This window comes from Microcebus murinus, chromosome 2 (genome assembly GCF_040939455.1).
Source record: "Microcebus murinus isolate Inina chromosome 2, M.murinus_Inina_mat1.0, whole genome shotgun sequence".
NCBI classification, from domain to species: Eukaryota; Metazoa; Chordata; class Mammalia; order Primates; family Cheirogaleidae; genus Microcebus; species Microcebus murinus.
In genome coordinates this window covers 114650129-114677754 of record NC_134105.1, presented here as the reverse complement: position 1 = coordinate 114677754, position 27626 = coordinate 114650129, and the positions used below count along the sequence as shown (strand labels likewise).

The 27626-nt window shown below is 49.6% G+C and overlaps 1 protein-coding gene across 2 annotated transcripts in view; it reads right to left on the bottom strand.

The window, feature by feature from the left end:
* RCSD1 (RCSD domain containing 1) overlaps positions 1-27626 on the bottom strand; it is a 68131-nt gene that overhangs the window by 40118 nt on the left and 387 nt on the right. The gene's annotated exons all lie outside the window — the stretch shown is intronic.

Here is a 27626-nt window from a genome sequence, read left to right as displayed (position 1 = left end):
TCACAAGGGAGCAGGTGCTCTTGGGGGCGAATGGCCTGAATAGCTCTCCAGGGGACACACCTGGCTCCAAATGGCCCAAGGAATGGGAACCAGGGGTTAAGGCCCTGGGCAGACAAGCTCTGTCCTGCAAAGTCCGAAGGCAAGATCCAGATGAGTGTTTTAGAGATGAGCAGCCCAGAGGCGAGAGGCCACTGGCCGAGTCCTTGGGGAGGGGCACTCCCTGCTCACCAAGGACACTGCCCAAGGCCCCTTCCGCTGCTGGCTCTTGACTTTTTAACATCACTATGAAGAAAATTGGAAAAACTTGGGTTATCTTTCTTAGGTAGATGAAAATGAAAGTGGATAATGGATAACCTAATTAAGTTCAAGAAGAATGGGGACAGACTCTCCCAGGAAACTCGGGGATGGCAAGAAAATGCAGTACGACACCCTGAACACCTTCAACTCTCTTCCGAGTGATGAATACCACTTCTCTTCCTCCTCCTCCTCTGCCTCCTCCTCCTCCTCCCAAAGACGATTCTAGAAGTGGAACCCCCTACCCTTCACAAATCAGGAATAAAATACGCAATGTGATATGACCCTTTCATTCCGAATTAGCAGCCTAGGGTCAGTGATTCTTTGAAAAAAGGAGCATTCGAAGGAGCATTTCCTTTGAAAAAAGGAAAGCAGGATGGGGGCTCAAATAGCCCAGGACGGGCCTACAAGCAGTGAAAGAGGAAAGTGGGTGAAAAACTAGGAATGGGGAACAGTGACTGAGACAGGTCAAGGGTACAAGGCCGAAAGAAGAATAACTGTGAAGGGGAAAAGGAAATGGAGGGAGGGTTAGATGTCCACCCCCCTCCCCCTGCAGGGGTGCAACTGCCCAGCTAGGGAAAAAAATAACCCTCACTTTGTTTTTATCAGAGAAGTCACATAAAGAAGAAATGATGATTTTGCTTTCTTTCACGTCACTTTCCCGCAGTCTGCTACACCAAGGACGGACACAGGCCCAGCCCCTTGGCCAGCTTGAGAGCCTCATGGTTGCAAAGCAGGAAGAGTCAGGGAGGAAGCAGGGGCTTCTAAGAATAGAATGGGTCATCTAGGGAAGCTCTGGGAGTAGATACAGGCAGGGCTTTTCACTAATCCCCCAGGGTGAGTGACTGGGGCCCTCTCTGCAGAGGGCTCCCAGGCTCTGAGCAGAGGTTAACCTACAGGGTTGCCGTACAGACCAATCTGTGCACTGTATTTCTCATAGGAAACCTAAGTAGAGTCCTCCTAATAATGAGCATAGAAATATACGAGCTCCCAGCCCAAGAAGCAATGCACGTACAATCTAAGATACAAATAAATCAACCTCCTCTTGCTACCCTCCTCTCATCTCTTCTGCCCTCCACCTGATGCACGAGAAATCTGTGTATACAGTCAATTGGCTCCTTATGTAGTTATCTGGGCAGATGACCCACAAGGTGATTTGTTTTTTAATCAACAGTGGAGCTGTGGGCAGCCCAGGCAGTACTCTACCCCCTCACCCCAGCATCCCCACGTACTCTCCCTAGCTGCCTCCAGGGAGCCCGGGATGGGGCTCCACTCTTAACAGCTTCCACCCCACTGCACACAGAAAGGACCTGTGATTGCAAGAGGAGCTTCTGGATCCCCACAGAAAGCAGAGAGCAGAAATGGTGTTCATGCCCCCCCAGGTCAGCACGGTGTTGGTAATGAGGTCAGACTGCCCATGCTGGCCTGTCTGCAGTCGGCCTGACGTCCGAGCACAGGCTGGCGTGGCAGATCTGGGACCAGACCCTGAACTTGACACTCCACAGGGGGAGGACGTGGAATTGGAAGTTAGGGTCTAGTCCCAGACCTGCCCCTCACAGCAGTGACCTTGGACTTCATTTTCTTCATTTCCTTTGCAAAATGGGGATGATATCTACCACATAGGATCATGCTGAAGATTCAGTGAAATAATGTGTATGGGAAGTACCTCATAAACCAATGTTTATTAACAAAACAAACAAATGCCAATATGCATTGTTTCTATTCTTGCTTGACTGATTTTACTTAATATGGTTAGGAACTGGCTCAGGTTGGGGTTAGAACCTGCTTGGTAGTCAAGACCTCCAGTTAAGCAGGGACTTCAGTAGGTTCACAGTTGCAGGTGTTTTGAAGCAAGTGAGATTTAAGAAGATTCAATATCCCTACAGAAGTCTTGTCTAAACCTCATAATGGGGGGAGACCAGAGGAATTTCCTGAAAAATAAGAAGCAATTAATCAACAGATTTAAGAAGCAGGGATGTTTGCAGAGAAATTAAGTCGTGATCCCTGATCTGTTGACACTGACAGTCTAGTCTGGCAAACATGGAGCCAGGGTAGATCAAATCCAAGAGTGAAGTAAGAAGACGGTGGTACAGAAGTCGCACCTGTGTGGGGGGTGACTAACGCCCAAGGAGCAGCACAGGCTATAAGTGTGGCTGTATCTAAGGACCTGGGAAGGAGAAGTGACAGGGCGGCGGGGGGGGGGGGGTGTCAGATGGGATCAAAGGTGGTGATGGACAGTGCTCTGAGGACCGAGTGTCTACATCAAGTCTCCACTCTGCTTCTTATGTGACAGCAGGCAAGTAACAACCTCTGTCCCTGTTAGGGGCCTCATCTGTAAAGTGGGGAGAGTAACACTTGATGTCATAGGCTCCTGGAAGAATTAAAGGAGGGAACACGTGTGACGTGCTTAACACAGCCTGGCACACACACGAGTGCCCAGCAGATGCAGGCTGTTAAGCATGGAGCCAAGGTATTTGGAGTCTATCCTGCAGGGGTAAATATGGCAAAGAGTTTAAGAGAAAACACTTGTCCCGAATTCTTACATGCAAACCAAGACTGTGAAAAAGAGGCACTCAGGTGGCCCCTACAGGGACGCAGACATCCTTTTGGAGAGCGGGTTGAACATCCAGGGAAAAGCAGGTGACCTGGCTGACATGGCAGGAAAGGACCCTGTAACCCTGGGAGGCCCTGGAGCAGGGCATGGAGAGTTCAGGGACATTCCACATCTAACCCGCCAGAGAGAAGGGCAAAATATAGAAAAGAGCTGAGAAGAATGGAAGGAAAACTTCCATTTAAGGAGCAAATGGGGGAGGGGGCTGCAGGGGAGGGAAGAGAAGACAGAGGCTAAGAGCTGGAGATAGAAAAATTCCAGACTGGTATCAGCTCCAGGATCTGGCCAGAGAATGGACACGTGGTCTCGGGGGGCCTGCGATCACAGTTCCCAGCATGCTCTGCTGCACTCCCATGCCCGGCTCTGGACTCCCTGGCATTCTGAAGGCAAACTGAGACCACTCAGCAGAAACACAGGTTGCAGCAGCAAAGTGGAGGACAAAAGAGTGTTCAAAGAAATGTTTCCCCTTTTAACTAAGACGGAAACCCCAGAAGCTATTGAAATTTTTAAAAACCCGGAAATCAAAAGCCCTTTTAACTATTAAAAAAAGAGGTAAAACTTTTTTAACACACGGAAATACCATAAATGAAGTAAAGAGAAAGTTATAGATCTGGAAAAGTATCTGTAACACAGATAAAAATGAGACAATATCTGTTATACAAAAGCCCTCTCACATAGTGACAGGAACAATATATAACAAAGGATATAAACGGGAAACTCTTAGAAAAGCAAATTCAAAAAGCCAATAAACATAAATGGATGCTCACACTTACTATAGTAGTTGTCAGAGAACTGCAAGTTAAATTACACTGAGATTTCTCTTTATGCTTATCAGACAGGCAGGGAGACGGTGGGGGAGAGAGAGCCAGAGAGAGAGAGAAAGTGACAGAGAGAGGACAGAGAACACCTATCTTTGTTGGGGAAACGAGGAAAAGAAACCCTCATATACTGACATATTGTTGGAGGAAATGTGAGTTGTCACAGCCTTTTGAGAAAGTAATGTAGCAACATCTATTAAATAAGCTCATACAAACCCTTCAGCTCACTCCACGCTCCTGAGAACCTACCCCATAGACAAAAAAAACACCAGTCTACAAGGGTGTGGAGGCTGACTGCAGCACTGTTTATAGGAACAAATCACTGGAGACAAAGTGAGTACTCATAAAAAGGGAAATGGTTTATGGTCCATCCACATAATGGGTTATTAAGGAACCATTAAGAACAATGAATTAGAGCACTCCAAACTTCCGTGAAAAATTGTAAAATGAGAATAGTAAAATGCAGAGAAGTATGTACGATATGATCCCAGTTTTACAAAGCAATGACTCAAAAGCCTACTCGTTATATGTGTGTACATGTATATCTCTGTGTGTCCATCTGTAATAATATATATGTAATTATCAATATTTATACAGTTATATGAACATATAACTATATAATGAATTTTTACAAAAGAGTATCTATGAGGTTTCTAGAGGCTGGGGCAGTTAAGGAGGGGAGCTGGTTTGGGGGCAGCAAACCAAATGAAAAATACTGTTTTGTAAACCCAATCTATTAGATACCATCTCAGTTAATGTAAAATCGTGTGTGTGTGTGTGTGTGTGTGTGTGTTTGCATGAGCAAATTAGAACTGATTTTATAGGGCCATCCATGATCTATTTTCAAACGAAAGAAAGCAAGATATATATTATGAAAACATCAAATAAAGAAAAAATATTTTAAATATTGAAATGAGAATTTCAAGCTCTGCTCTCCAAATCGTTTGGGAAAGTCTGGTTTGAGTGAAGGAACAAATACCTGGAAAACAGCCCTGGAGGGGGCTGTCGGTCTTCTCAAAATAACAAAACCAGGTCCTTAGTGTCTAGAGACAGGGCACCTGTGCCCAGAGGGGAGGCGGAGGGAGAGGTGAAGTTACTAATGATCCCATAAAGATATTTCACTACTAAATTTAAATGTATATACCTTGCAGTTTTTAGGAAGTATGAGGCTCACTAAAATCTAGGCCAATTTGCCCCATTAGCAGTGGCCTGTCCCTTCACTATTAGCCATACTCTCTACTCAAGGAAATGATCAATCTGCAGCCAAAACAGCCCCTTCCATCTCAGCATATGCTCTTAGAAAAACCAAATTATAAGACAAGAGAAAGGAGACAAGAACATAGGTGACTTCCTTTATGGCCCACACCACTGGTTTTCTTCTTTTTCTTTTCTGAGACAGAGTCTCACTCTGTTGCCCTGGCTAGAGTGCCGTGGCATCAGCCTCGGTCACAGCAACCTCAAACTCCTGGGTTCAAGCAATGCTTCTGCCTCAGCCTCCCGAGTAGCTAGGACTACAGGCATGCACCACCATGCCCGGCTAATTTTTCTATTTTTAGTAGAGACGGGTCTCCTTCTTGCTAAGGCTGGTCTCGAACTCCTGAGCTCAAGCAATCCACCCGCCTTGGCCTCCCAGAGTGCTAGGGTTACAGGTGTGAGCCGCTGTGTCTGGCCCCACACCCCTGGTTTTCTCCAGGTCTTGGACAACTCAGTATAGACTCATCTACTGATCGCTGGTGATAAACAGACTATGCCCCCAGGACATCGTGTACTCATTAGTTTTGGAAAGAAGAAAGACCAGAATCAACAATGATTGAGTGCTTACCATGTACAAGGCACATCATAGACATTAGCTCACTTAATCCTCTTAACAGCCCTATCAAGTAGATATTATTATATCATCAGGCCCATCTAACAGGGCAACAGAAAGAAGATAAAGTAGCTTTCCCACGGTCACATGCTGGCATAGTGGAGTTGGGTTCAAAAAACTTGTCCAGCCTGACTCTTAACATGACACGGCCATCCTCCCCTCTATGAAATCTGTTTCCTCTCTCCATGTCAACGATGTAAATCCTGAACAGGAGCTCCCATTCCGACAATGCAGCTTGACACTTGGGAGCAATGACCTCCTTCAGTGTAGACGGGAAATGGAGACCTCCCCAATGTGTACGACTCATTCTGGGGCCTGTTTCCGTCCCCTGTCTCCCCTCACTTAGGAGACGTGCTGCAAACTCTGTCCAGCGCCTTCAGAGGATGGGCAGGCTTCGGAAGGTGACCCGTCCCGCCCAAATGAAGGGGACTGCCCCTTCTCGGCTGCAGCCCGCTGTCTGCTGTGTCACTTGGGTTAGCTTTCAAAAGATTATTCAAGGCCCAGCATCACTAAGTTCTCTGACTTTTAAAGAGAAGATTAAAATCCAGATTTTTTTTTTTAAGTACAATCTGTTGATTTTTTTTCCAGCTCAATTCAAAAGAGAAAAGAAGAACCTCAGTGGGAGAGGGAAACATTGGCCAGCTGCATCTGGCCCAGCAGGGCGCAGGTTTGCTACTTCTGATTGACGGGGAGAACGCTTCTACCCTATTCTGCCCCCTTTCCTGGACAATTCCAGGAGGCGTCTTTTGGTCGAATATGTTAATTTGTTTTAAATTATTATATGTACACCACCGTATCATTGTTCTTAATATTAAATAATATCGAAGGTATTACTACCTCCTCAATGAACTCTAGGGAGGATTATGGCATAGAACTTAACATCATCAGACAGAATGAAAAGACCTGGGTTCGAGTCCCCCTCCTTCCTCTCAGCAGCAACTGGACCCTAAGCTACTCTGACCCTTAGTTTCCCAATCAGTGAGATGAGTCCTAATACCCACCTCACAGAATGGCTGTGAGGGTTTAAAAAGACAAGCTGTGTAATAAAAATATTCGGTAAATATTTGTTCCATTCCTTCTAAAGGACAGATGAGAGGCCGCATAAATCCATGTATATTGTAAACAGATACAATGCCAGAGATTATGTTGTTTTACTAATAGCTTCTTCACTTTATAAAACAATTTCCCATAATGGGCTTCTCTGGTGCAGAGAGAACATGATGTTTTCAGCAAAAGTTTTAGTTTATGTATAACACGTTTCTCTTGTAAAAAGGAACAAGCACTCTGCCTTTTCAATAGCAAAGGCGCCTCCTCACCTGCTCTACAGGGCTATAAAGGAGCACACAGAAGGTGACCCGGTATTTTAAGCAAGAGAAGCAAAGAAGATTCTACTGGATTCTCCTGCCTAGCAGCTCTGTCATTAATGCCACAGTAGCTAGGACCTCGACAGCCCCAGAGTATCACTGGAGACCACAGACTTCCTCCTGTCCTGATCGCCCCCCTTGCACCTCACGTCAGCTGGTGTTCAGGGACAGCCCTGCCTTGCTCCACGCGGTGAACGTGGACAGCGCACGGCAGGCTACTGAGGCGAGGTGTCCTCCCCTCCCCGCGCCCAGACGGCACCTGGGACGGCACACACAGGTCCTGGCTGCCAGACTTTCTGAAAACCTCAGGAACAAAGCCGATTATGTCACAAGCTCTGTCCTTTCTGACAGCAACTCCATAGGAAACACCTGTAGACAGCAGGAAACTAGAGGAATTAAAAATATCTCCCTGATCCCTAAAAAATAAATAGAAGAGGAAAGTAAAATGGTCTCTTTTCTTCACAGGGAAAACAAACAAAGCAGTATCTGGTTTGAGCCATTTCCTCTCTGCAAAGCACATCCCTCCTGTGGGCCGCCCCTCCCCGGGCAGGGAGGGCCTGGGCCGCAGGCTTCAGCGAGACGTCAGGATGCCCGAGGGCGGTCGTCCATGAGGGTCTTGGGGCAGGTTCCCGGTCTCTGAACTTGGGATTTCTTTTACAGGAGGGAGGGGCGGGGAAGCTGAGCTCATTTCCTTGGGGAGAGGAATAGCCTCCAACCAGCTTTGGAAACAAGAGACCCTGCCTCTTCCTCCCCAGTCCTCCCAATCCCAGGAAGTCAGTGCCCGGGGGCCACGAAGAGCAGCGATGACAAGCCCATCCGGAGTGGACGTGACTGCTGGGCCTGCAGGACCCGGCTGAGCTCGGGAGCAGATTTGGGGATGGCAGTCAGGTAACATCGGATTCTGCGTTCTCCCTGCCTTCTCACACCCGGTGGGTGGGTCACTGAGCCCAGTCGTTCTGCCTTCTCTACATATCTCTGGTCTGGGCTCTATCCTCACTGTAGTTACTGAACTTCAGGCTGCCATCATCTCTCCCCCGATTGTGGGGAGGGATTCTGGCCACCTCCCTGGTTTCTTTGCCTCTGCTCTTCTCCCTCTCGTCCATTCTCTCCCCGGCTGCCCAAATAATATTTCTCAAGTATAAGTCTCGTCACACCTTTGCTTGGCTTACCTGCTGTACAGGACCTACTATATAAGTGAAACCCCTGAATACAGAATATAAAGCCCTGCCCATCTCTCCTTCCTAAAAGGTAACACTTTCTCCTTAACAAATAGCCAAACGTATTGAACAGTTACCATGTGCTGAATTCTATGCTGGAGGACTAAGGAAGATGATCTCATGTGCTCCTCATGATGTGGATGGTGTCACTGCAGCTTAGAGAAGCCTAATGCCATGTGACAAAGCTGCGGTGGAACTGGGATTCCAACCCTGGCAGTCCAACTCCACGCCCCTCCTCTTCCCACCACGAAGCTCCTGCAGCCCTCTGAGCAGACTGTGCGTTTTCATGCCTCTGCATCTTTACGCATGTTCTTCTACCACGAATGGCTCAAAAATCCTTGTTCCCTCCACCTGGACAGCTCTGAGTCATCATCCAACACCCAGCTCCTTGCTGCCGCCTTCAAGAAGCCTCCATGGATCTCTCGCCTGGGTTGGGTCAACACAACCACCCATGCAAACCTCTCCCATAGCACATCCCTTGCTACCTTGAACTGTTGTGTGTCCCTCTCACCAGAGTGTGACCCCCCCTTGAAGGGAGGAACCACAGCCTTTACCTTGGCATCCCCACATTCCTAGCAGAGTGGCCAACACATAGTAGGTGCGCCATAAATACCTGTGGGTTTAAAGCATCAGCCATTGGACAAAGAGTGAGGTTCTGCCTTCTGGGTCAAGTCTCTGGGCCATGGTGCCCTGGGGTCTCCTTTGTTAACTAAGCACAGCAGTCTGCTCAGCGCCTCTCCTTTATCGCCAGCGGGCCAGGTATTTACGAAACTCTCCCACCGGCATCGGGGCTGAGAACCGCAGCTTTAATCTAAAGACGACTGATGGAGGCAAAGGCTGCCAGGGAAGAAGCTTGCTAAGGAAAACACACAACATGTTTACACACGTGAAATCGGTGTAAAGTAAACACCAGAAAGCAACTAAAGGAAATAAACTTCCAAAGCAAGGGGAGAAAAGACCAACCCGCAGTTATCACTTGGGAAAACACATGACATTAACAGTCATTAATAAAACGCAAAGTAACTCTAAGCTGTGGTTGCACAACTCCAGATTGGTCGAAATATGTTACCATGATGAAAAGCCAAAAAGCTGCCAGGATTATGGGGAAAATTGTTCCCTTAAAAACTGCTGTTAGTATTATTACACATTGATTAATTCCACCCTCTTTCAAGACAATAATGTGGGACTATGTACAAGAGCTCAGAAAGTCTTTGTTCTATTTTTAGAATATACACTAAGGAAATAAAGAGGAAGAATGCAGTTCATTCAAAGTTGTCTATGGCAGTGCTAGTCACATAAAGGTGAAAAATTAGAAGCCACCTGAATACTAAGTGTTGGAGGGTAGCTGAAGCAAGCCATGGAGCACAAACATCACGCTCCCATCACAACTGACAAACACTCAACATTTCTAACACGTGGAGACGTGTAAGGAACAACAACAACAGCAAAACGGCTGAAAAGTCCACAGCACTTTGTACACAGCGATGGGTCACACAGCAAGATATCAATGCACTGTACAAAGACTGGAAGTAATTTGGACGCATAGGCAAAAAAGGGAATGTTCATTAGCTTTGAATTAGTTCACATTTCTCACAATTAGAAAATACGTGTCCTCTGCCGGGGCAGCAACTGCTGGCCTGTGTCTGGGCAGGGACAGGCCCGGTTCCAGTGGGACAACTGCGGGCGGCGTCTGTACCTAGGCCTCCTGGCTGAAAGTCCACGCAAGTATCTGGCTATGGGAAGGTCTCGACCTGAAAGGGCCCAGTTCCTTTTACACTTCCATCCTCTCCGGGCCAGATGATAAGGTGGGAATCGCAGTTCCATGAGGGATAAAGAATGAGGGAGACTGGAGCCGGGGGTGGGGGAGATCTCCTTCCCCCCCGGCCTGGACACAGGCCCCGTCTTGTTGCCTGTCTGGGTGAGAGGAAACATCTGGGCCCACCCCCAGATAAGGGTGGAGGAGAAGGCCAGTCAGAGGCTGGCGGTCCCCGCCGTGCCTCTCCCCCACTTGCAGCCTCTGTCTTGTTGGGGAGGACGTGGCTCCCCCAGTGGAAGGATCATCTCGGCCCAAACGCCACATGGTGACACAACTCCTCGCAAGACCATGGAAACGGGCCGGGAGGGGCTGCGACACGGGTGGCTCAGGGTGGCCGGAGAGGCCCCAGTCCCGGCCAGCAGCACTGCACTCTGCATCAGCAGGAGGTGACACAGATTTACCGGCCTGGAAGGAGGCAACAGAGGGACACTGTGCCCAAGCCTGGGGGGGGGGGGGAGCAGGGAGCGGGAGGAGAGCTGGGAGGCAACGGTGCCCGGCACTCTCTTTCTAGGAGGTGGCCCGGGGACAGGCATGACAGAAGGAGCCAGGCATGGAGAGAAAGGTGGGACCCAGGCCACTCGGGGCAAAGGACTCTGGCTCGGATGGGGTGTTCAGAGCATGTGGCGTTCCCTTTCTGCCCCTGTGCCCCGTGTTGGGAGTGGTGATCTACCTCCACTGCCATCTTTCCATTCTTACCCACAGCTGGAAGGGAGAGGCGTTTTTCTGGGCTGCATTGCGTCCCCCAAAATGCCTGTGTTGAAGCCCTGACCCCCAGTACCTCAGAATGTGACTGTACTTGGAGACAGGGTCTTCACAGAGGTAATTACATTAAGGTCGTTAGGACGGGCTCCAATCCCAGTTGACTGGCGTCGTTATGATAATAGACTGGGACACAGACACACACCGAGGGAAGACCACGGGAAGACACAGGGAGAGGGTGACCATCTAGAAGCTGAGGGGAGAGGCCTCAGAAGAAACCACCCTTGCAGGTACCTGGATCTTAGGTTTCTGGCCTCCAGAATTGTTAGAAAATAAAGCGTTGTTGTTTCGAGTCTCTCTCTCTGCCTCTACAGTCCCTTCTGTGGCACTTTGTTACAGCGGCCGTAGGGAACTAATAAAGGCCTCGAACCTGGCCTCTTGGAAGCAGCCCTCGCCCACCCGGCTTCTCCTCCGTGCTCTCCCCTACTCTATCAAAACTTGCCAACGTCACCTAAGCAGAGCCATTGGCTGGGCCGGAATTCTGGCCCTCTCTGCTCCCTGTTGTTCTTACTGGGTGCTTTTCGTTCCAAAACTCAAAATACTTCCCTGGACGGAGGGTAGTGCTTATAGCTCCTGGCCTTGGCCTTGGTTGGAACGGAGCTCGTGGCTGAAGGGGTGGGCGGTGGTCGTTCCGGCGAGGACGGCAGGTCTCTCCTCATCACCCAGGCCTCCTGGTGGCACCAGGTCAGAGCTGACCCCAACACTAGAGAGCAGGAAGTCCTGCCCATCTCCTGGCTGCTGGCTTCAAACACGGCCTCTGCCTGCAAGTGAGCGGTCCGGCCTGGCGCAGCCTGGCCTCTCATCTGTAACAGCTGCTGGCAGCTTCAAAGGGAAGCCACAAGAAGAGGAGGAAGCAGAGGCCGCGGCGGAGGTGAACGCCCTGCAGCTTCAGCCCCACTCCCAGGCTCCAGAGCACCTGCTTCTCTTTGAGGGACAGAGTTATTTCCAGATATTTCCCTGTGTTTTCCAAAACACAGTGGTGACAACACTTTGCATCTGTGGAGTCCTTTAAACCTTTTCCAGATCCTTCACTATGAATACATCACCTCGTTTAATCCTCCCAGTAAGCCAGGCAGGGATGGAATTATCATCCGGGTAAGGCCCCAAACCTTGTGCTGTGGGTTCAAGATCCCACAGCAATTTAGTAAAGGAATTTGGGCCACAGCCTGGAACTGCTGTTTGCCACTCTGCCTGGCCTTCTCCAGCTAGATGTTAACGCTCGCTTGGTTCCCTGCCAGCGCACACACACACACACACACACGCACACACATGCACACAAGCTGCACGGGAAGCACAGGTGAGCTGCTTTTTATTATGGACACAAGAAACCCAGGCCCTGGTCTGTCTGCCCTTAAATGTTATGGCCACACCTGGGCATCCGCATTAGCACGCAGGCCCCTGGAACAATGCCGCTCCTTCCCTCAGTCCTCAGCGAGGCCTTGGGTAGAAAGGTCTGTCCTGTCCCTCCTGTCCCTGTGAGGCAGGGTCCTCCTCTCTCCCTCCGCAGTCCCTGCCGAGGCCCAGCTCTCCTGGGCTTTAGCGCAGAGGACTGCTCCGCTCCCACAGGCCTCCACGCCACGTTCTCCCACCCCATCCTTCGAACCGCAGCCAGGGCGAGCCTCCTACACTCTAAGTCTCATCATAGAGCTCTCGGCCCCCAATTGCTCTGAGAGTAAAACAAGTGGTGACACCAAGAGGTGGCTTTAGAGGGCTTTAACTCCCCATGATCTCATCAGCCACAGCAAACAAATATTCCATTTTAGGTGAGAAGTGTGCTTGTCATGCAAACAAAAGTGACAGGGCTCACCCCTCGGGCAGTCCCCTTGCAATCAGACAGTGCCCCTAAGCGCTGTCAGTGTGGGAGCCCTGGCACCTCTGGGGTCAATCTTGAAGAGGCTCATGAGGTCTTTCCTGGATTACAAAGTCAATTCTTCACACGCCATCCTCTCTCCTTCTGCTTCCTCCACCAGAAACCCTCCTCCTCTCCACCCTCCGACTATGCATCCCCCTCTCGACTTCTGGGCTGAGCTCAGGCACCCCCTCCTTTGGGAAGCCTTCCCTCGCCCAGCCCTGCCTTACTCTGGGCAAGACAGCAGGTCTCGCCCAGATCCGGGTCCTGAGCACAGATCTATCTATCAGAGTGCTTGACCCAACTGCTGCAGTCGCCTGTTGTCATTCCGACTCCTCACTCGACTGCACGCTCCCCGAGGGCAGGGTCCAAGCTTGATTCCCTTTTATGTCCAGAATACCCAGCAGGGAAGCTGAGCACTCTTGAACTATTTACTAAGGAAGCAAGAGAGTGATTGCTTGACCTCCCTAACCCAGACCACTCTTGCCCAGGACTGCGAGGGACTCCCCAGAGGCCAGCCCGAACGCTCAGTGTTCTGCCTCCACCCCTGACTGGTGGGTGAGGTTCCTGGTGTCCTGGTGTCCCCAGGCCCACTGTCGCCTGGCCCCTCCCTGGTGTGTAATTTCCCCCTATCTGCAGCTGCTCCAGAGGGAAGTGGCAGAGGATTGCTTCATTTCCCAGGGTGTCCACACCCCTTTCCTGTCCTCCCCTCCCCTCCCTGCTGCTGGTGGTGGTGGTGGGGAAACCTCAGGACTTGCAGGTCGGAGCACACTGGGAGGAAGGGGCTCTTTGCTGAACCAGCCTTCGTGGGTTGCTCTCACCTCACGTCCCCTCCCTGGCACATGTCGCTGAGCCTGCAGTCTGTGCACACCAGGTACGGTGGGCCTTTGCAGAGGAAGGAAGGCCAGGGACAATTTGGCAACACTCATCAAGAGCCATAAAAACATTCATATCCTCTGACCTAGTAATTCCACTCTTGGGAATCGCTTCCAAAGAAATAATTCAAAAGAAGAAAAAGGATATGTGTACTGTTTATAGCCATGTTATTTATAAGGAGAAAGTTGAAGCAAGTGCCATGTCCCGAAATAGAGAAATGATTAAATAGTTATAGTATATTTGTATAATAAAATATTATGAAGATACTTAAAATGAAAACATGACTATGTAGACTAAGAAATACTGTCTTGGAAATAACATTAAGCAAAAAGATAGAGGACGGAGTTGTATATACACAGATTACAATTATGTAAGAATTATGTATGTGGCTAAAAATAATATAGACACACAACACTGGAAGTAGTTACATTAAGCAGAATCGTCTTCTTCTGATTTTTTTTTAAATGAAAAAAGGGATACAATTGAGGCTCCGAAGAGAGCAAGAAAAAAAAAAATAGTTGTGTTAGGATGAAGAATTTTTAATCTTAAAATATTTAAGATTAGCTTCATAATGAAGTAATATTTAAAAAAAAAATGACTAGAAACTAAAAAAAATACCCTGAACACAAAGTCATAGGATTTTCTAGAAGGATTTTTTTTTTTTTTTTTTTTTGCTGCTTGTGGTTTTATCATTGTTTTAAAAATAATAACAAGTCCATGCCTCATTGAGACAGAGCCACAAAGTGTGGCTACAGATTTATAAATTATCTGATGTGGGACCCGTAGCCTGATTAACACTAAAAGCACTGAGAAGATGTTTGCCTAATGGATAAGTAATTCTGTCGCCTCTACCTGGCTCTCCATCCAGGCTGCCACTACCCACAGCCGGGAAGAGCCCAGGACCCTGTTCCCTGTGCCCTCCATGTCCAGAGCTTGAGAAGGAGCTGGGGAGAGAAGGAAGGGCTCACACGAAGAGAGTCCTGGGAGGGTAAGTCTTGTGTTTGCGGGGCAGGGAGATAAAGCCTGAGATTGAATCTTATTTTATTTTTAAGAAAGTGTTAGTAAATGGTCAGCTAAAACCCCCAAGCCCTTTTCATGTAAATCTAAGCTCCCTCACTGTCCTTAGTCTCCCCCGTGCTCCTCGACTGTGAGGGCCTTCGGGGAGCTGTCCTTCCCCCTGACAGTCGCCGCTCTCCACCCGGGCCTGGGAACCGTCTTCTGCACCCGTGGCCACTGAGTGTGTCCCCTCTCCGCCCAGCGCCCTCCAGGCCCCATTCCTGAAGTCCCACGCGGCGTCCTGCCAACACCTCAGCAGAAACTCCTCCCCTCTCCCTCCTCCCCAAGCCAGCATAGTGCTCCCGCTATCCTGACCGCTTTCTCTCCAGCCCCTACCCCCACCGCAGCCCCCAACCGGATGCCAAATGTGTCCTGCAGCTTCTTCCCTCGGTTTCTCTCCCAGCTCCTTCGTCTGTCTGATCTCAAAGTCCCTCTCACTGGTTGGTGCTTTGGCCTCTAGAGTCTCCCCACCCATTCAGCCTCCACCCATGGGCCAGATTAATGGCCCTGCAGTGCTCCTTTGATCCTGCCTCCCCTCTCCCCTCTCCCCTGTCGAAAGGACCTTCATTACAGCCTGAAAGAAACACAAAACATCAGTGATGTCCCTCTAGTCTGCGTGTGATCTCATTCCATCTAGTCTTTCCGGCAGTGTCTACTCTCCTCTCCCCATCTGCATGTGCACACATGCCTACCATGTGCACACACATGAGCATACATGTCTACCATGTGCACACATGCCTACCATGTGCACACACATGAGCACACATACCTACCATGTCCACACACATGAGCGCACATGCCTACCATGTGCACACACATGAGCACACATACCTACCATGTGCACACACATGAGCACACATGCCTACCATGTGCACACATGCCTACCATGTGCACACATGCCTACCATGTGCACACACGTGAGCACACATGCCTACCATGTACACACACATGAGCACACATGCTTGCCATGTACACACACATGAGCACACACGCCTACACATGTGGGTTACGAAGCCCTCCAAGCCAGTCTCTCAGGGCTGCGGTCCCCCAACCCTAGGCCGAAGCCAGGTCCTGGCCCATGGCCTGTTAGGAAACGGGCCAGGCATCACCACCTGAGCTCCCGCCACCCCACACCTGGTCCGTGGAAAAACTGTCTTGCCTGAAACCAGTCCCTGGTGCTAAAAAGGTTGGGGACTGCTAACTGGGACACTGGCGCTGCCCATGTGCGTCCTTCATTCCCGCTCCTTGCCACACTAGCTGTTCGCCACCATTCCTTGTTGCCCCTTCACTATTGTCACCTGTTAAAAAAAATCGTCCTATTTTCAGTGGCCACTCTGATGTCACCCTCTCCCACGAAGGCTTCTCCAGTTGAGAATGCTCCTTCTCTGTGAAATTCCCCAGCCCTGCAGCCTTGTCACTTACATAACACTTGAGCACATCCCGTGCCCTGCTTTATTTAGGGACACATCTTATCAAGTCACTTCCCTTCCCACCACTACGACTAATCGTTCAGCTTACTGAGATCTCGTCTTTGTATTCCACTCCCTCCAGGAATCCAGACAGCTTTTCTCATACAGTAGGCCCAATAAACAGTTGTGGATGATTGAACAGATGCGTGCGTATTTCCAAGCCAGGTCTGCCCCACATGGGTGCATGACATTCTCCTCCAGCTAAGCAGAGGACTCTACATTCATCTCTGTTTAATTTTATTGTGTTGGTTTTGGCCCAGCATCCCTTCCTATATAAATCATTTGCAACTCGAATATGTCATGTAGCATATTAACTATCCCAGCTGTGGGTCATCTGGATTCTTTCTACTTTTTTATCCAAGTCATTAACAAAAAATGTTTAGCAAGTCAGGGCCAAGGACAGAGCCCTGTGGCCTGCCACTGAAGTATTCCTCAGGAAAGACCTAGGGTCCTCAATCAGGGTGCTTTGGCCAAGGTAGCTCAACCTGCACTGAATTCATCTTGCCAAAAAATCCTTTGTAGTACAAGTAATATGACGATTTGGGAAATCAGAATGCTCTTGCTGGCGTATGAAAGCGTTCAACTGGTGAAGCCCAGCCGGAAGCTCAGGATTGGTATCAGCTGCGATGGGGAGAAGGGCTCTGGTTTGAAGGGTTAGCCTCCTACTCTGCAACCTCTGCAGCTGTCTTGCAGTCTCAGGCTCCCACCCCGTTCAGCTCCCAGCAGGGCCCACCCCAGGGAAATGTGAAAGGTGAGGGCCTGTCTGGGCCTAGGTAACCCAGGTAAGCGAGGGGGAGGGAGGGGAAGGAAGCTCCCCTGCAGTGGGGCTACTCTCCTCCTCCTTTCCTACCTCCTCATTTCACCGCTCTACCAGGGCGAGCGAACCCAGGAAGTATACTTGCCATCTCCTCTCCTTCCCTCCCTTTCTTTCAAATGTATTTACTGAGCCATCGAGACTCTGCTTCTTGCAGCTGAGGCTGCAGCTTAGATTTGCCATTCCGTGCTCAAGCCTCCCCTCGTCTTCCTGGTTCTAGTCTAGACTACCGAGGGACACTCTTCCAGCACAAGCCCGAGGCCCGGCCTCCTACAGAAGAGCAGAGAGCTAGCTTTACCAGGAGGAGTCTGCCTGTGGTATGCACTGACCAGCCCTCTGTCAGACGCTCAGGCTGGAGGAGAACTTCAGATGGCCTCTTGTCCGTCCTGTGTCCCAGTCAGAACTGCACCAAAAGCGCGGGATGCTGTTCTCTCCTACATCACTCTGAAAACCTACTTAACTTGTCCAACAAACAATTCTATCGCACCTAACACGTGCCAGGCACTGTCCTAAGCACTTTACATAAACATTAACTCATTTCCTCCTCATAACAGCCTATCAGGGAGTTGCTATTATTATTTCCATTTTGTACTTGGAAAAACCGAGGCACAGAGAAGTCACAAGCTGGTGAATGACAAAGTCAGGACGCAAACCTAGCCTTCTGGCTCCCGGGTCTGTACGCTTAACCCTTGCCTTGCATCGCCACGCTGCCTCCTCATGCGGGCAATAGGAAGCCTTCTGGCCTTCACGCACCAGGGTGTGTTGAATACATAGGCTACTAGGGCCTGTGATGGGGTGTTCAGAGCTTGCAGTTTAGTTGAGGAAACACAGGAAAGTGCTTTGCAAGGAAGTGTGGGAGGAGTGTAAAGTATCTTCCTTATTACTATTGCATAGATCAGAGCCTCTTTTTATTTATTTTTATTTATTTTATTTTAGGTTATTTATGTTATTTATTTATTTTTTTTTTTGAGACAGAGTCTCACTCCATTGCCCCCGCTAGAGTGCCGTGGCATCAGCCTACTTCACAGAAACCCCAAACTCCTGGGCTTAAGCAATCCTCCTGCCTAGCTTCCCGAGTAGCTGGGACTTACAGGCATGCGCCACTGTGCCCGGCTAATTTTTTCCATATATTTTTAGTTGGCCAATTAATTTCTTTCTATTTATAGTAGAGACGGGGTCTCGCCCTGGCTCAGGCTGGTTTCGAACTCCTGACCTTGAGCGATCAGCCTGCCTCGGCCTCCCAGAGTGCTAGGATTACAGGCATGAGCCACCTCGCCCGGCCAAAGCCTCTTTTATGCTGTAAAAAGCCCCTTTGGGAAAGGGTAGCTTTGCTCATGTTCACCAACATCACCCTCTCTGCCCTTCCCTCTGCCACCTTCCACTGGGCAAAGAGAACACAGCTACTTTCTTACAGAAGACACACTCAGCGTTGTTACAGTTTTTCACAATATCAATTTAATAAATATTAATAACATTACCACTAGGACTTTGTGGGATTGCTTTGTAATGATCTCTTTCATTTCTGGCCCCCTCCACCTCCAGACTGTGGATCTTGAGGCCAAGTATGTGTCTTACTCATTCTTGTTTGGTAGCTGCTCAGTACATGTCTTTAAACAAATGAATGCAGGGATGAATGAATGAATAAGGTATTTGAGAACAGAATATCATATGATAGCACGTAAAACGTAATTTTACAATCTTGCTAGGCACAGTCCCTTATAAAGGTGGTGGTGACCCTAGACAATCTTGAGTAGCTCTTCCCAGCCTGCTAACGCCACATTTATGTCACTGGAAAGGGCCTAGATTGGGGGGAGATGATCCTCATAGCTCCATGAAAATGCTGGCATCTCCCCTCCCAATTGCAGCTCCCTGAACAGACGGCTGTAGCTGCGACCCACACCAATATGGGTGTGGGGGACACAGGAGCGTGTACAGGCTGTATATATATATATATATATATATAGAGAGAGAGAGAGAGAGAGAGAGGCAGGGAATCAGGCATTCAACAGGTATCAATGAATATTCATTGGTAACTTACTCCCAAGGCACTCGTAGGGGCTGGGGGTGGTGGTGGTCATAATATAGCCTGACAATAACCCAGAATTCACCCTATCACCCCCAAGTCCCCCACCTCCATATGGATGGCAAGTTGCCTGCTGTATTGGAGTGAGTGATGGTCCCCCAAAAGACAAGATCACTTCGTAATCTCTGGAACCTGTGAAAGTTACCTTATGGAAAGACAGTCTCCATAGATGTAGTTAAGGATTTTGAGATGAGGAGATCACCCTGCATCATTAGTGCGGGTCCTAAATCCAATGACACATGTCCTTATAAGAGACACACCGAGAAGGTCTTGTGCGGCTGAGACAGGAGTGGTGTGGCCACAAGTCAGGGAAGCTGGCAACCAGCAGCAGTGCCAAGCAGCGTGGAAGAGATTCTTGCCTAGGGTCTCTGCAGGGAATGTGGTCCTGCTGACAGCTTGGCTTTAGACATCTGGCCTCCAGAACTGTGAGAGAATTTCTGCAGTTTCAAGCTACCCAGTTCGCAGTAACTTGTTAGGGGAGCCCTAGCAAACTCACACACCTGCCAACTCCAGGGGCTTCAGATTCTCCACCTGGGCAGCACTCTGGCACGCTATAGTAGCCTGGGTGTTAATTTGCCCTAAGAAGAACCAGGACTTGGAATCGTCCTTGTTCATTTCTTTCTGGGTGCTTAAATTCAGGCCTTTGCGGGGGATTCGGGCAGGACTGGGCAACAGGGGACAGAGGGCTCCCAGGAAAGACTCCTGGAGGGCACAGTAGAAAGCAAGCCTGGTAGGACCAGGTGGAGGTGGAGTGCTGGGTGGGGCCCTCCTGGCCTTAGCTCTGGGTCTCTTGGCACTTGTTCAAATAATGATAATAAACATTGTTCTCCCCGCCTACCTTATCCCCACAGATTTGGATGCTTGATAAGACCTGGAAAATTGAGCACCACTGAGGTGGACTTCAGAGAGCCTCAGGAAGACAATACACAGAAGGAGGGTGGCAGTAAAGTCATTATGACTCAATCTAAACACACAGATCAAAAGCGCTCTAGTGTGCTGGGAGTTAGAAGACCTTTGTTTTAATTCTGACTTTGCCACTAAGTGGCCTTAAGTGTGATCATCAGGAAATCACTTATGTTGAGTTTCCTTGTCTTTCAAATAAAGGGGATGGGTCAAATTGCTAAGGTTCCTTTTTGCTCTTAAAATTCTAAGGCTGTAAAAATGAATTTTAAAAAACTTCCTTTGGACCGTAGGCGTGGGCACTACTTTCACCCAGAGACACAAGCGGAGCCTTTCAGAAGTCTTTTAGACGTGCAGATGAGGGCTCAGCATAAACCTGTGACAGACCTTGAAAGCTCCAAGCGTGAGCCAGCAGCCTGCGGCCTGGTCTGAGCTGGAGGAAGACTGGCCAGGCTGGGGGCATGTGGTCTCTCTGGAGCCCGCACAGGCGCGATGGGAAACCCGAGTTTCTCCAGAAACAGAGGAAGAATAAATAGGAGCTGTGGGATCCACGCCAACAGCGTAGGTTTAAACATTGGAAGGTTAGTAACCACCTCCTGGACCTTGGGCAAATGGGCTGGGTGTGCTGGCTCACGCTTGCAATCCCAGCATTTTGGGAGGATTGCCTGAGGCCAGGAGTTTGAGATCAGCCTGGGCAACATGGCAAGACCCTGTCTCTTAAAAAATAAAAAAGACCTTGGGCAAATTATTTAAACATCTCAAAGCCTCAGCATTCTTATCTAGAGAAAGATATAATAGGACTTTGTGAGGATTAAAAATAAATAAATTTGGGCAAAACATCTGTACATAGCAGGCATTCAACAAATGGTAGTAATTACCACGAGGACAAGCTTTGGTCTCTCCCACACTGAAATCGGTGTCACTGCTCAGAAATAATTTCCCATTATTCATCAAAACATATCTCTAAAACATGACAAGCCAGGGACCTGAGCCCTGGGAACGTACTTCCGAAGGCTGAGATGGGGTGGCCGTGGCCCAGAAGGGTGGGAGAAATGTGCATCTATCTGGCTCATGTGTTTGGAATGCACTATTGAGGGTGGGGGTCTAGCGGGGAGGCCCGAAGCCTTCCGTGGCATATTGAGAGGTGGGAATTCTCTGTAACCTCTGGTGCGGGTGCCCGGGTTGTGCAATAGCAGCTGCAAGGCTCAGCTTCTTGTTTCTGTGGTGCTGTTTAACTGGGCCTGGGCTGACGCATGTGGTCAGCTGCTGCTACTCGGTTTGCCCTGGTGCATCCCTTGGCTGCCCGTGGGCAAAGAGGAGAAGTGATTTCAGGGGGTACATGGGATGTGTGGCCACAGAGGGAGGAATGAATGGGGCTGTGGGTGCGGTGTGAGTGGGAACAGCAGATGGGGCTGTGTGTGCCTGTGTGGTGTGTGTGTGTGTGTGTGTGTGTGTGTGCGGTTTATTCCTAGACTCCTCTTTCTATCAGAGAAGGTAAGAGGACTTGGGGTGGCTTCTGGTGAACTTGACCAAAGGCATTCCCTCAGGACCTGGAGCCTGTTTCAGATCGATTTCCGCAGCAGGAGGCTTTGGGTGCAGTCCCCCGTGTGTTCCGCGCCTCAGGGCTGCCAGGAGGCGGGAAGAGCAGCACGCGTGGAGGAGTCCCCAGCAGAGGAAGTCAGTCTCTATCTCCCGTTAGAGGAGACTTTGAACGCCCACATACATCAGAGCGTATCAAGATACTACCTTGCGTGTTTTTTATGTCATGTCACGTGTGTATATCTTGTTTCCCGAAATAGAAGAGAATTCCTTTATGGCAGGAACTGCAACTTATAATGATAGCCCTGTCTAGTCCTCCAACCCCAAAAATCTTTATCTTGCTTTGTCCCCTAGGGATGAACTGCCCAGCGGTCCCCATGCATGCCATGCTGGTTCTTGCACCAGCAGCTTTGTTCCTGTCATTCTCTCTGACTGGAATGCTCTTCCCAGTGTTCCGCACTTGGTTAACTCTCACTCATCCCTCAAGACTCAACTCAGAAATCATCTCTGGCAGGAAGCCCTCCCTGAACCCCAGGCAGAGTATGACGTCCCTCCTGTGTGCGTGTAAGCTCTCACCCCTGCTCTGCAGTCATCTGTTCGGGTGCTGGCCTCCCTTCCTAAGCTGTGGGTTCTTCAAGGGCCTGGCAGGCAGTAAGGATTGGTGCATGCTTGCTGAACCTAATTCCAAAGCTAGTGCATGGCATGCTGTGAGTTGTTACCGCTTGATTATAGAAGGTTCAGCCCGGGGAAGAGTTGTGATTGCCACCCTGAGGGCAGGAGGATGGGCCCCATACGGTGCAGGCAGGTTCAAAACAAAGGGCTGGAGACATCTATGATGCAGTTGCTAATTTCTCGGCTGGGGAGAATGTCAGCTCCAGTGTTCAGAACTTCTCAGGGCCCCCATCTGAGAGCTTCCAGCTTGGGGGCTCCTAATGGCATCCGTTAAGGGTGGGCTCTAATGGTATCTCAGAGGGGTCTCTTACAGAGGTAAGGGCCCTGCGTGACCACCTCACCTCTTCTATGGAGCCACTGAGGCTGGAATTGCAGGGGCTGGAGACCGTTCCCCTGGAAGAGGGTTGGAGCCATCCAAATACATGACTTGATGGGATATTGAGGAAGCCCAAAGGGAAAACGATGGGAAGCTCACTGCCCAAAGACCAAGGAACGCGGGAGTATTCGCTCTGGTCTAGCTCAGGAGATGCGCTCCTGGAAGGTTCTAGCAAGACTGTTGATGGTGGTGGCTTCGTGTCTGTCCTGTGTCAGTGGCATCATTGGAACTTCGTCAATATGAGAACCACCCCTCTGCCTTACCTCCTAAGGCTTAGGCTGAACTAGTTCCCGGAGGAGAGAAAAATTGCAAGCCATTGGCTTTCCAAAGACCTAATAGCCCCTAAATCCTCTGCATACCTGCCGGTGAGCCGCTCTGTTCCTGTTCGCTATGGCAGGGTTAGAGATCGGGTTAGAGACTGTGTGATTTCACCCCAGTGCTGAGACTTTTAGATTCTAGTGAATTGAATGGGGGTGGTCAGGTTGGCTCTGCAAACCTAAAATATTATTACTGGAGGAAGGCAGAGCTGCCTCCAGATTTCTCTGGAACCGAAATGCTTTCTCTTGCCGCCCGATAAGATTACCAGGCCGCCGGGCCGCCAGCGTTCCGATTTCCCACGGACGGCGCGCGCCAGGCTGCGGCTGGCCTTGCTGCGAGGAGCCACGCTGTGGATCGGCTCTGAAACCCGACTCCTCCCCAGGAATGCACACTCGCCCCTCCTGTGACAGGGCCTGGCCGCCGCGCAGCCCGACTACCGGAAACTCCCCCGTTGTTGCAGCCCGACAAATGGAAGCTGTGTGCTGAGTGGGAGCCGGGGTGACTGTGAGCGTCCCACGGAGCACGTGGGAGCCAGAGAGGAATGCGGGGTGTTCGGGCTTGCCCACAAGCCCCCCGAGCCCAACTCTGCCTCAGAGGCCATGCAATTCCCAACCATGACCCATCGGCCCCAGCCAGCAGCCGACACAGGGCTCAGTGAGCCAGTGCGGCAAAACCAGCAGAGGCGGTGGGTGTTTGCACCAGCGCTCCACGGTGAATTCTCAAAATGGTCTTTCTAAGGCTTGGACCCTGGTGCCATGTTTCTCTCCTATTTCCTAGCCCCCAATTTTTTAAAAAAAATATGGTAATGTGGTAGACAATGTTTACTGAGGTAAAAATAGATGTGGATGAAAAAGTAGGTTTACAGAATGAACATGTTACATAGGCCAGTAAGTACACACACACACACACGCACACGCACACGCACACGCACACCCACATGCACACGCGCCCTCATCGACAGTAATACTGACAGTCTCTTAGGATGAAAAGATACGATAGTCCCGTAATTTTTAAGAAACACTTCAACACAAGATCTGGTGTGTATTCATGTTCCACAAATATGGAATAAATGGATGAATGGCAAATAATACCTAGAAAGGACTTGGAGTTGCCTCAGAGAACAAGGCTCATTGTCTCCATCTAAGTTAGAAATTCATGATTTGTTCAGTGGCAACAAAGTTTAATTTTCAGTGATTAAATCCTTCATTTGTTCAACTAAACAGTAGACACATAAAAATTAAACTTATCTCCTGGCAACCGTTTGTCCACTATTTCTTTGAACAAATGAAGGATTTAGTCAGTGAAAATTAAACATATTCCAAGCAGCCTCAGGCTATTTGGCAGTGCCTAGAATTTATATTTACACAACTAAGAATAACAATTTAAATCTGATATCCTACGTCTTCAGCTCTTTCTTTATTATGCACCTCTGTCCTCTGAGTTCCTATACACAATAACGTCACCTATGATCTTTTCTAGAGAAGAATCACGTTTGTATCATAAGAGATCTGTATTTCTCAGGGCGTGCTGGACATTCTGCTTAGAACAATCAAAACCAACATATCTAAACACTCTTGGTTTAAAAAATCTGATCTTTCATTAGTGAGCATGATTTCCCATGCTCACTAATGTATTTACTCAATCGACAAGTCTTTCTTGGGTGCCCTTCAGGCCCTACATATGTAAGATACGGCCCCTGCCCTCAGGCAGCCTTCCAGGGAGAGAGCTGGTAGGTTGGCAGTTATAATTCTGCCTGGTGCGCTCTCTCTAGCAGTGGTTTGAACAAAGTGCAGGGAGAGAGCTGTAGAGTCTGGGGGCATCGTGGAAGGCGTTCAGAGGGAGAGGCATTTGAGTTGCACACTGAGAGGAAAAGAAGTGCCCTATTTCTGTTAATGACTTATCAAGCCAACTTTTATTGAGAAGCTATATGACTATATGCTATGCACTGTGCTCATCCTTGGAGACCCAAAGTCCAATAGACAGTCCCTGCCTGCAAAGGGCTTACAGAGCTGTCAAAGCTGGTACTGCCATTCTCCCCGGCACCATGGGCAACTACACTCTTTTGGGTACCTTGGTTGATTTCTGATCCCCCTGCCTGCCCCCACCCCACACATGGTCTTTACTCTTTCCCATCTTTTCCACTCTTATTGTCTCTCGAAGTCAGAATATACCTAGATTCTTAAAGAAGCTCCCTAACCTGGTTCCCTTGCTGTAGGTACTTTTGCTGTATTATCACTGCCACATCTTGGCTGCCATCCTACTCAACCCCTCTCAGAGTGTCCTACTGTCCATGGAGCAGAATCTAGGGCCATACACAGTCTGGCCCTCAAGGGCCATGCAGATGGCCTCTGCATGAATTGGAGAAAGGCACTTCTTTGGGGCTCAGCTAGGCAAGGAGACTTCATATGAAGAGAAAGTAACCTTTTCCTGCAGGTGGCTTGGATTTCAACTCCCACGTATCCACCTAGCCGAGTATCTACTCTATTCCATGGCCCTGGGCTTTATCTTATTGCTTTCATTTCTTTCTCTTAATTGTTTCCCTACCTTCCTCTCCAGCCAACTGGCCTATTTTCCTGGACAAAGCTGGCATGTTCTTCCTGCACACATTCCTTATGCCTTCTCCTCCTCACCACCTTTCTTTCAAGGCTTCTTCTGAGTCTCATCTATGCTGAACTCCTGCAGAACTCATGGTCTGCAGCAGTGTTCATCTCACACTGATGGTTAAGTCTCATTTCCTCTACCGATTGTGAGCCTTTAAAAGGCAGGGATCAGACGGCATCTTTACCGTTCCCAAGGTCTTAATGAGGCCTGAAGTCATGACTGATGTTGTCCACAATGGTAATGGGGACTTTAGATTTCTCAAAGACTTCCCTTAGGTAAGGGGGCTCTAGAGGATGAATATTGATTACACCTTGTTGATTTGGTTTGAATTCCTAATACTGAGAAGTAATATCACTCAGTTTCTTCCCAAACACAGCAGTCCCTTCATGTATCAAAAATGGGCTTCACCTCTCAAAAGAGGGTTTTACTCTGAGATTTTCAGAAACCCCCAAATCCTGCTTCTGCACATCATCTGCATATCATGCCCTGCCCTGGAAAGTTTACTTCCTGTCTGAGAATCATCACTTCCCTGGCCCCTTGGTTTCCTCTTCACTTCCTTCACCAGTGCTAGCAGTTGCAGGGTTTTTTTTCAGGAGTTTCGACAGAGAAATTTCAAAAGCAGCTACTGCCAACCAGCAAATCGTGACCTGCAATAGATTTGGGGTGATCCGTCAGGTTTCCTGGCCGGCTGAGCAATTCCTTCCCTGGGGACTCCCAAACCCCAGCACCGGAATGGCTTCGGTATCTTGGTAGAATCCTTCATCAGTTACTACACGTCTCAGTAGATCAGAGGGCCCTCTCTTTTCCTGCCCCCCACCCCTCTCAAGCTGCACAGGAAGTTGCTCGGCTGATAGTTTCAGGGCCTCTGTCACACACTGTGCCTTCTTCAACTGAGGGAGAAAGTGCCTCTGTGGAAGGACACCCTCTATGCTTTGCTAGAACAAAGTTCAAACTTGCATTTGGCCCTCAAGCAGCAACCTGTTTGAAGCCTAAGATTTGCTTTCCTCTTATCTCCAATTCTTTTCTGCAAGAGGTTGGTCGGGTCATAAATCATACTGAACCTCCAGCCTGGGGCCTGAGGTACCCTGTACTTCCCCAGAGGAGAAAAGTCACTTCTAAGGCAATTCCTTAAGGAGCCATCACCCAACCCAACAAGCTGGGTGTCCCCTGGGCCATTTCTCTCCTCTGCCCTGAAGCAGTAGCCAGCTCACAGAGAATCCCCTTGCTTTGTGCTTGCATGATCTTAGAGTAGACTTGTGAACACCACCTGCTGAGCTTTGCCGGGTGCATACCTTGCCCCCAGCCCTAATCTGCTCCCTACCTTGCACATGTTTCTACAGAGACTCCATCTCAGAGTCTGTGGCTCTCACACTCTGGAAAGTCTCCCTGAAGGTGATCCCTGCTCTTTGAAGACAACTGGTTGGGCTGGATGCCTGAATACAGCCATCTGGGACAAACTATTGCCACTTTGGAGAAGTGGCAGAGCTTCATAGGCAAGCACTGAGTCTAGCTTAGAAGAAACAAGCCCGGCTCAGGCATAGAGCCCTGAGCTGGGAAGAGACAGCAGAATCACCGTGAATCCCCACTGCTGCCTGCCGACCAGTCTCCCAGAGCGCAGCTCTCCTTTTGAATCCGAGTGGGAATCACCTTAAGAACATGACAACATTTGCACCTTCTCCTTGCACCAGGTCCTACTGAGGTTGACTCAGGGCCAAACATCAGGTCTCAGTTTCAAGGGGGAAATGTGGGGAAGCCTCAGGAAGGGAGGGAAGCAGGGGATACACCGGCCACTCCTCTGCTGAAAGGTGGTTGCCAGGCTCCCTGGGGCTTGGCAGAGGCCAGGGCGAGTCCCCAGCCTCCTCTCAGCAGGCAGAGCAGCGCTGGGCTCTCTCGGGCTCACGCGCAGATGTGGCCAGGACCCCCAGCAGTCTCGGAAGGCAGCGGCTTCCAGAGGAGTCTGAGTTGTAGCAGAAACAGGGTCATTTGAGTGCCCAGTGCAAGGAGCTTTCCCGAAAGTTATGAAAGAAGATGTGACAGACTCAAGAGGGACTTCAGAAGCAAGAGGACAACGGGGCTCTCTAAAAGGCCACTCTGCAAGTGAAAACGGAAGCCCACAGACCCACCTAGACGCGCTCCCTCCGGCTCCCAGCTCTGTTTCTCCTCCAACCCCCTCTCTCAGATGCGGGGCTTCTGCTTCCTCGCAGAGTTTTTGCTCACGCGTCCACCCATTTGCAAACCCTGGCCGCAACCAACACTTTTCTTTCTAAAGCCTTTAAGTTCTTAACCCAGACACCTGGGCCCCTAGGAAGGCCCCTCTCCTCTTCCCC